This window comes from Ixodes scapularis, unplaced genomic scaffold, assembly GCF_016920785.2.
Source record: "Ixodes scapularis isolate PalLabHiFi unplaced genomic scaffold, ASM1692078v2 PGA_scaffold10__122_contigs__length_95168666, whole genome shotgun sequence".
Lineage (NCBI taxonomy): Eukaryota > Metazoa > Arthropoda > Arachnida > Ixodida > Ixodidae > Ixodes > Ixodes scapularis.
In genome coordinates this window covers 81,701,171-81,711,628 of record NW_024609836.1, presented here as the reverse complement: position 1 = coordinate 81,711,628, position 10,458 = coordinate 81,701,171, and the positions used below count along the sequence as shown (strand labels likewise).

The 10,458-nt window shown below is 50.0% G+C and overlaps 1 pseudogene; it reads right to left on the bottom strand.

Moving 5' to 3' along the window:
- Nucleotides 1–2,164: 2,164 nt before the first annotated feature.
- LOC115322170 lies at nucleotides 2,165–6,917 on the bottom strand (annotated as a pseudogene).
- Nucleotides 6,918–10,458: the final 3,541 nt, after the last annotated feature.

Below are 10,458 nucleotides of genomic sequence, written 5' to 3'. Positions count from 1 at the left end.
AGAGGGGAAGCCAATTCGCTTAGGAGAGCGATGGGAGGAGTCATACTTTTGGTTTTTAGTTGCTAGGCTAGGTGGCGCAAGCTACCGCTCGATATAAATTGTACAGCCGTTAGCATCAATTTGGATCTGGATCTGTTGGCTATTCCCTTCTTAACGGGCGGAAACTACAGTACGGATTATTTCCGTATGTGTCCTAGCCATTAATTGTCCTTAGGAATGAGGAACTCCCGCTCCCCCGCAGGATTTCCTTCTCCAGTTCGCACCGTTCCCCCCTGCTGCCGCGCCAGCCGCGCCCCCTGTATCGCTGGCTCCCATGTCTCCCTCTTGCGGTTTGCCAACGAAACTGAGAGCCATGCTCACGCAGCTCCTTCAATCCTATGCTTGTATCTTCCAGCCTGTTGATCGACGGCAGCGGCACCCCATACTTGTTTGACAGCGCACGGACTATCCTTGTCCATCGGTTTGCCGCCCCGGTGTAGAGTAGAAACTGAGCTTCGCCACCGCCTCACGGGCCTCGAACGAGGACCACCCGTCGTCGCCCTGCACAGCCTCGTCTCGTGTCGTCCCATGAGCGCCAAGGGCCAGCCTTCCCCACTTCGCGCTGCCTTCTCTCCAAGTACTTCCGCGTGGTGGCTTACGGACACAGCACTGCGTTCGCGAACGTTAGTCCCGGCACCGTCACTGCCTTCCATAGGCCGCGTACCACCTCCAACCTATTAACTGACCATAGAGCCTTGGCCTTGAGCATGCGTTGCCTTCGTAGCGCCTTCTCTCGCACCCCCTGCTCATACTCCGCCAAATAGTCTGCACCCGTCGACAGCCTGACTCCCAGGTAGCGGTATGCGGACAGGAACGGAATGCTCTTCCCTTGCAGGGTTACCGGCTCACTCTCCGTCCGTCCTCCCAGACTCCTCCAACGTAACACAGAACATTTTCTGGGCGCTAAACCGTAGTCTGAGCCGGTTCCCATGCCGCGTACACGTATCCAGAAGCTCCTGCAGACCGGGCCTCGAGCTCGCCGTCAGCACAATATCATCTGCGTAAAGCAGACCTGGGGGCGTCTGGGACACCTTCCGTCCGTCTAGCATGAATGACACATCAAAACCATGCCCACATCCCTCCTAGCCGGCCTCCATTTCACTTAGGAAAAACATGAAGAGCAGCAGGGACAGCGGACAGCCCTGCCTGAAACCCCGGCCTATAGGAACCTTCCCTGACCGCATCCCTTGCCACTCCACCACCACCTTCGTACCCGTGTACAGTTCTCGCAAGAGATCCACCACTCTGCAGGGAAGTCCTTTGTTGCTTAACGACTGCCATAGTGCAGCCTGTTCGATGCAGTCGTATGCCTCTTCACATTGAGGAAGGCCACCCATAGCTCCCACCCCTCCGTGCGTTCCATCTCAATGCACTGCGTGAGAACAAACAAGTTATCCTCCAGGCGCCGTTCTCTGCGAAACCCATTCTGCAGTTCGCCAAGGACCCCCTTTCTTTCCGCCCATGTCTGTACTCACCTCCGCAGCACTTTGGCGAAGGCTCTGTACAGCACCGGAGTCACCGTGATCGGCCCGTACGATGATAATCGACTCCTTTCCCCAGCACCCTTATACAAGAAAGTCATTTGACCGTGGCCAGTCCCGAGGAATCTCTCCAATCTTCAGCATTTCACTGAAGCACTCCCTCAATGCAAGGCACTGCCTTGGGCCCAGCTTTTTGAGACGCTGGAAACCCATCCATTCCTCTCGCCGTGCTTGTCTGGATCCGACCTACGATGTTCTTGAGCTCCGCCTCGCCGTTAGGACCCAACCACTCATGCGAGTCGACCTCCTCTGTCCCTGGCTCACCCTCTACTTCGTCCACCTCGCCTTCTTCTCTTCCAAACGCGGCAGCGACTTGCGTCGCCACAAACTGCAGACCCTCCGTCTTTGATGGGAGGACTTCTGATTCCGGGTGACGCAGCAGCTGTTTGGGCGTCGCATGCCTGTTAGACCTCTGCATGTGTCTCCAGAATTTTCTTGGTGCATCCCGACCACTTCTTCTCAGATCCTCCAGGAACCCTCGGTCCAGTTGCGAAGCTTCTCCTGGATCAAGCTTGCCACTTCCTTCTTCTTGTCTCCGTAGATTTCCCATAGGCTCCTCCGTGCCTGCTCGGGCCACCGGGCTCTCACCGCAGTATACGATGTTTACGGCACGCGTCCTTCCTGGCGCTGATTGCAACCCGTACATCCAGGTCCCACCATTGTTTCAAGCTGTACTTCTGTCGTTTGCCCACCCTGCGTCTTTTCTTCTTCAGCTCCTGTCGTGCACGCCCCATTATGCGTTTATACTCTGCCTCCGGCGTCACCTCCAGTCGCTCCGCAATCTGGTCGACGCCTCGTTCCGTAAGAAACCCCTTGCACTTGTTGCCTCCCCTCTCGTTCTCCATTCCCCCGCCAAATTCCACCAACATTCTGTTGTGGTCACTTCCAACACTGTGATCTTCCTCTTCATCAATGACCATCCTGGTTAAGCGGTCGTACAGACCAGGTGACATGACCGCGAAATCTATGCCAGACTTCCGGTCCTCCGACGACCACGTGGTGAATCCCTCGTACTTCGGTTGCAAGTTCCCGTTGACCACATTGAATTGATCCACCGTTTCTAGTAACTCCTATTCGTTGGCATCCGTGGCCCCACCCAGGCTGTCCAAGTGTGCATGGAAGTCCCCCATCAGGAGAATATGATGCTCTCTATGGGGGGAGCTCTTCTATGTCTACTCGGACGGGGCACTCCCATAGCTCCCTATTGCTCTCCTTGGCAGTTCTTCCTGTCCACATGTAGACCACCGCCACTGCAGTCTTACATCCTGCTAGCATCCCCGTCACCCAGATGTGTTCCCGGCAACTCGGTCTTGCCCTGGCCCATCCTTGATTCGGCGCAAAGAGTACCTCAATGCTTCCTCCCCTCCTCTCTCCTCCCTCTCTGTTACACGCCTCCCAGCACAATCTTGAGTGCCCCGGTGGCATTTCTGCTTCTCGAAGGTGGGTCTCCACTCTACCGTACAGCTCTATTTCTTCATCTGCCATTGTCTGGAATATCTCCTCCCACTTGCGCTGAACCCAACCACCCTGCATGTTCAGGAAGGCTAGCTTTGATCCTCTTTTCGCTCTCCTTCGTCGTCTCCTTTTACGCGGGGCTTCGTTTCGGTCCTCCTTCGCCTCGTTTGTTGACCGTTGGTCCCGCCGCCTCGCCTCACCTCCCTTTACCACCCGCGTCCGCTCCTTTGTTGAGGGTACCTGTTGTTTCGGTCTCTCACCAGCTGCTCGACCACCTGCCACATCACTTTCGTGTTGGGGACCCTTCCCCTCCTTGTCCCACCCTCTTTCCGAGGCATATACGGGCGCTTCTGTTGCCCTAAAAATGGGGCTACAACCTCGGTTATTGTTCTGGCCACTCGCCGTACCCCTTCCTCAGAGGGGTGTATCTCAAAACGTCCAATTCGCATTTGAACCTTGCACATTTCGCCCCATTCTCATTTGGTCCTTCTCGTTTGAATCTCTCATAAGATACGAATCGTGTTTTTCGCAACTGGGCCCATTCTCATTTCGCCCGTTATCTGAAAACGCCCCATTCGCATTTTGACCGTGCTCATTTTGTCCCATTCTCATTTGGTCCGCCTTGTTTGAACCTTCTCATAAGATCCAAATTGTATTTTTCGCAACTGGACCTATTCTCATTTCGCCCGTTCGCGCTACGACCGAATGGCACTAGTTCGCCATGTTTCTAACGTTGTTATGCCTTCGCGGCTTCGTTGATGAGCCTTACCTTGCTTGGGCCCCCAACATACCATCAGATATATGTTATGTGTAGAGGTACACACTGAGAATCGAACATGACGCCTGCTTCCCTTCCTCTAAGCAAATGAGAAAAAAAAAGCGATGAACATTTAATTTGGAAACTTCGTCTGAACATAAATAGCGTACACAATAGCAGTGGTTTTCAACCATCGATGTTTCACGGACCCCTTGTAGAAAGGCGGAAATGATGGAGGACCCCGTTCGGGGTGAGGGGAATAGGAAAGTGTAAGCTATCATGGTAATGATTTAATAAATGAATATATCTAATTGCTAGTGTGAAGTAGACTTATCTCATTGACATACACACGAGAGTACTCACCTGAAAATTGGAACGTTTCTTCTCAACGTGAAGAAAGACAACTAATATTGCCGTGCTTGACTGATGAGACAGGGCTTCGCGGACTCCTATAGGATGCCTTCGCAGACCCCCATTTGATAACCACTGCATTATAGAAGTGGTGGCATTGTCCCAAGTCAAGAGACCCCAAAAAACGTGACATCTCGGAATATGATCTGACTGCGATAAATAGTTGGTATTTTTTGTTGTAAGCAAGTAGCTTTTGACGACGATCTCGACCCACTGCTATAATCCTTAGCAGAGAGAGTATGCCTGTAGCGTGGCACACACACACACGCACGCACAAAATATATCAATGTATTTATTAATATCGCCCCCCCCCCCCCCTAAAAAAAAGATTTTGGTATGGAAAGAGTTAAGTGCGACGGGTCAAAGCGAGATATTTTTGAAAATGGCTGTTTTGAAAAGGGTCAGGTGAGAAGGGCTGAACGAGAACGGGCCCAAATGAGGAGGGTTGAAATGCGAAGGTCGAAACGAGAAAAGGACCAAATACGCCAGGTCCAAGAGAGAAGATTTTTTTGAGAATTGTTGTTTTGAGAAGGGCCAAGTGGGGGAGAAGGGCGAAACGAGAACGGGCTCAAGTGATAACCACCCCCTCAGGGTATAATGCAGACTCTCTCCAGCAAGGCATCTTTTTCCTAGACCCTTCGTTAGATCCAGAAAACGTGCCCGGATCTTTTGGCACAAACTGTGGAGTCGTGCGTTAGTTGCGACCGCGTCAGTTTTGTTCCCTTCTCTGCCCATGCCTTTTCAAGTTTGGCCGTTATGCTCTCTGCCACTCCCTGCAGTACTCCGTTGAGTCCCAAGTGTAGCACGTAGGTTCTTGGGACCACTCGGGAATGGCCCTCATACTCCACGATGGCCTCGTGTGCCTGTTCCACAGTTGCTCCCTTCCTGTACAGGAATTCAACGCTGTCCGGGATCCCCACATTCTGAACGAGTACTTGCGCAAATCGCCCCACATTTCCATCCCCTACCACTACTACCTCTCTCAAGACTCCCTTTGGTGGCCTCATGGTTGGTGCTGGCTTATTCATTCCTTGAGCTACGGGCTCGGTGTTAGCGCTCCCTCTCTTCAGCTCTTCACTCCTTCGCCTCCTCCTCTTCTTCTTTCCTAGTTTCGTGCTACCTGCTTCGTCCCACCTGTTCCCTCTTCCTGAGTCCAAAACTGCCCCTGCCCCCTTCTCTTGTCCATGTACCTCCTGGGATTGTTTTAGGCTGGCTGCCGTTGAAACTACGTTACCTCCCTTCGCCTCCGACGGGGTGTCCCGCACATTTTCCTCCTCGTTCCCCATGGGATCTTATCGTGCCGCTCCTGGGCTTGTTCTTGGCCGGCTGCCGTTGGCACCACGCTTTCTCCCTTCGCCTCGGGGACGCTGTGTCCCGCACATCCCCGATCCCCGTCGGTTCTTTATCCTGCATCTCCATCATCCTCTCCAATATTGTGTACCTCGATGCCTCAATCTGCCTCTCGTTCTCGAGACTCGCTATCTGCTGCGCGAGGAGGCCAATCACAGTCCTGTCCGCTTCCGTTTGCCTCACTAATTCAGCTAGCTGGGCATGTACCTCCTCAAACCGCTCCTGTTGAACCTTGCGCGCTTCCTCAAGCGCCCGAAAGACTTGACAAGTAGGTCCCTCCAGGTCCATCTCCGTGTCCCCGTCAATCTGTGTGGACATCCAGCCGCAACCTTCACACTTGAGGATCGATACCGCTCCCTCCCCCGAATTCATGCCCACGTATGGAACTTTGGGAAAGGGCATGCGATCTGGGAAAGCCCGAAAAACGCACTCGCCAGCCCCCTCCTACAGGTTTGCAGTAGTCCTGCCAGTCTGTCCATAGTCCAAGGCCCGGTCGACTTGTGGAGATTTCATGGAAAGGTATCTCCTGGACCACTCTTAAGTCAGCTGTGGTCCCGGGGCTTGAGAGCTCGTCAACACAGTCCACATACCCTTCGGTTTCGTCTTTGCACGTCATCGCAAGGATTCCCGTGCCCATCTTGTAACAGAGCTGCTCATGCCTAGCTTGTACTCGGCAACTTATTTTAATATTTAATTATTATTAATAGATTATTAATATTCACCAAATCTATAACTATCGTTTAACGATGGCGTATAAATATGCGGCATTAGGACGCTCAAATGTAATTCTTCAACTGTCTGATTTAAAAGAAAAAGTGATTATTATTCATCGAGAAATCACCAGCCCTGGCAAATTCCGAAATGTAGAACAAACTATGGAAAACAAAAAATAAGTTATGCTTTACCGTCTATTCTGAACGAATATTTTGTTAAAAACATAGATATTGTGCAATTGTCCAACAGCCAAATATTCAATTTTTTCATTTGATTTGTTTTTCTTTTTTGACCAGTGTTCTGTATGTACTCCGTCGTAGCTGCTGAATGGGGGGCCCGGAGCCTCGTCAAGCTGCATTTATGCAGCTTTTTCTTCGGCCTCCCATTCACCACTTGTATTTGTGGTGAAAAATAAAGTTCGTATCGTATCGTATCGTAACTCCAACAGGGCTGCCCGTGCCCAGCTTGTCCTCGGCAACTCCAACAGGGCTTCCCAAACGTTCCACATGGGGGATTTTACCTTGACCCTCAGAAGTTGTAGCAGTAGGAGCTGCCGTAAGAGCTTGGAAGCGTTCCATAAGTTCGCTCTTGTTGCCGATGGTAGAAAGTCCGCGTGCTTTCAACTCTTTTTTCAACTCCTGAACTTTCATCGTTGCAATGATCAGTGGAGCTAGCCCCTCCCAGGTGATATTCAAGTCTTAGTTAAGCCTAGCTCGCTCCAAGCGTCAATAGCCGATTCTCAGAGCCTCCACTGGTGTCTTAAGTCCTCTCCTTTGCAACACCAGATGCTTACTCAGAGAAGTCCTCTGGTTCCGACCTCGTATCTTTTTTAAAGCCCCCAGGACAGATGTCTTTCGCGACCTCAGCGCAACAGAGATATCTATCCAGATTCAGTGTTGCCAGACTGGTAGACGATTCTGCCTGCCAAAATCAGAGGAATCCCGCATAAGTAAGTGAAATGGGGTGCGATTTGCGTTACGGCAGGCCCGAGCCGCAGTTCGGTGGTCCCGGCCCTTACCGGAAGTTCCTGCTGGGTGCCATTCTCGTCGGTGTGGCGGTGCTGCTGGCGCTTCTCGTCGCCCTGGGCTTCGTGTGGGGCGGTGTCCTGGACAAGCAGCGCTCAACCGCCCCGCGCCACAAGGCTGCGGAGCTTGAATCGGACCACACTACAGGCACGGCCACAGCGACGCCTCTCCTAGATTCGCGTAAATACACCAGACTGTTTTATACAAAGAATATCCATCGCTCCATCCATTCCTCGATTTTGTTGTGGGCGCCGCCATTTTGATGCTTAGTGTACTACGATTCGCAAACTTCCGGTAAAGGGGGGAGGGGGGGGGGGGATACGATATCGTTTTGAACTTGGTGTTCACGATTTTATCGCCACTGCCAATCGTTCTTGTCTTTTCTATATATTCTTTTAATCAAAGTTGCAGTATCTCGCTTTTTTTTTTAGTCGCCCATACCAAATGTGTGAACTAGGTGGCTGGGACTGAGAATAACTTACAAAAGGTTTATAGATACTGCGTCAGAAAGCTCAGGCGATATCGTTTCTCTCTGTCGCCGACTGTCTGCACATTTCTGGAGGGCGGAAAACCGTTGCCTGCGATTTCAGATGGAGTTTAAGATTACTGGCAACAATGACTTTAAGCACCAAGATGGCTGACGCGCCGCATACCCTGAAGCGTGGCATATTTATTGCCTCCAAATGTTCACAGAAGATCCTTTGGAATGATGACACATGATCAGGTCCCGGCTCTCTACTGCTGCGCGCAAACCGTTCTACAAAAGTGAATTAATTAAAATTAATAAAAAATTGTTACGCTACAAAATTAGTTTCGGAAATATTTTGATCGCACCTCGTACACACCTGCTTGAAAAACGGCGCGCGCGTGTGCTTTTTTAGTTTAGCAATTGAAGTGCACGCCAAAGTCGGGCAAACCCACGTCTCATGAATCAGAACCCAACTGACGCACGCAGATGTATTGCCGAATGTAAGGTTTTAGCCAATTCTGAACCAAACTGGTACGCTGCAGTGGAACACCAAAATATCCTATCGTGTATATTGTGCAAAACAGTCTAAAACTGCTGCCGTGCCGGTTCGGTTTTGACACGGGTGCTGAGAAAAAGATGGACGCTTGCAATTCGCCCCCCCCCCCCCCCCCCCCCCATTGTCTTTCTTGTCTCTCCACAGGATCCAACAGTACCAAGAGTACCGACAGGGACGGTAACGGACCGGATCCAACAGTACCGACTGGGAAGGGTAACGGACCGTCTGGCTAAAAAGGAGTTCATCCGAAAGAAGCCTGTCCCACATTAGTGCCCAGGGGCCAGCGCGATGCGGTACCACGTTGAGGGAATGTTTTATTGTTTTTTTTACCGGGAAGCGGTACTGGCTTTCCATGAGAGAGTGCCACTAGAGATGCATATGCTCGTAAGGTTGACCGCATTGTATAGAAAGCACCAAACCATATCGTGTATTAGGAGGTTGTGTACGATGTTTGTAATGTCTGGTATACGTATTATTGTCTATGATTCATGATCGTTGCTGTTTGGAGACCGATGTGCTTGCTAAATTGCTTGTTTGCTAAATGTTACGTTTTCTTCCCCTGGCGAGTAAGTACGCCAATTTCGCGTCAATACGCGGACATGGTTTCATTCCCTAGCCTGACGTGTCTTCGACTCTTGCAGATTTCTGCGATGGTAAGTAATAGCTAAGCTCGTGAAGCTGATTGGCTTTCCTCCTTTCTGGGACTTCGTACACGACGGTAAAGCATAATACTCGACGTTGACCTGACAACAAAAAAGTATGTAAGCAAAGATTACAAAAAAAAAAGTGTCCTCTTCGTGATATGATTAGGTCCATACCTTAAAAAAATTGTATGCAAATTGCGGGGTAATTATGTTGCATAAGTGGAACGTTCCAGCATCACGTGCCATTAGGTCACGTGCAATTAGGTCACGTGATATCGTTTTCCTCGCTCAATTAACCAAGAAACTGAATAGATATATAGATCACGTGACGTTAATTTTACCACTAAATTTAGGGAAACTAAATTGCCGTATAGGTCACGACATCAGGTCACGTGACGTCTATTTCCCCGCTAAATGTAGCGGGTAAACTGAATATGTGTGTAGGTTACGGGACTTTAATCTTCCCGCTAAATTTAGCGCAAAAATTCGTCGTACGCGACGTCGTCTGACCTGATGTCAAATGACCTATACACCAATTCAACTTCCCCGATAAATTTAGCGGAGAAACTGAATTGGTGTGTCCGTCTGTGACGTCCCATAGTGCAACACTGCGCGTTGCATTGTGGGACGTCGCAGGCCACGGCTTCATGAAACGCGATTTCATGAAATCCGGAGAAACTAGCCAGAGAACGTTTCACGTTAAACGAGAATCTGTAGACTACTCGACTCGTCCAGTGACGATATCAATCAGTCCTTACCATCTTCGAGCGGTATCAGATCCAAAAAGAAATCACAAGTCGTCGCAGGTTATTAGAAAGTGATTGCAATACAGGTCAAGCTATTGAAAAATATAAGGTTTCTACGTTACTGCAGATAACTGATTTACAAATAAAGCCACTCGGAGCCGTCCACCACCTCTATGATCCGCTCAACCTTGAGCTGATAGTATGATAGAAGCTAGGGACTCGTTGAACTAGCCATACATCTATCCTTCGGCACGTGGTCCTGCCATCCCTCCATGAAGAGGGCAGGGTCAGACAACGAAAAGGAGACGGTCGATTGTACCGTTTAGCGCGTCGGTCCCATCGCACTTTACAGCTCACCATACCAAAGAGAAACACTGCATCCATGACCTTGTCAACGTAAGGAATACAAGAACCCCAGACATTTTTTTAACTTTAGAGAGTGGGGATACCGAAGGACAGGACAGCACGAATCTTCAAACAGAACATTAAAAAAAAAAAAAAAAAAAAAAAAAAAAAAAAAAAAAAACAGGAGAAAAACAACAAAAAACTCAACATTTTACCTAGATTTAAAGAAGACACTGATAGCAATGTTTATGTCACGGCCGCCCAAGTCGGGATACACGTGTCAAAAGAGCTAGGGTACACATCAACCCCCAAAGAGATGGTAGATACGTATGAGACCAGCTGAGAACAGTCATTATGTTCTCACTTGATCTTATACATATCTCGGTGACTTATACCATCTCCTAAT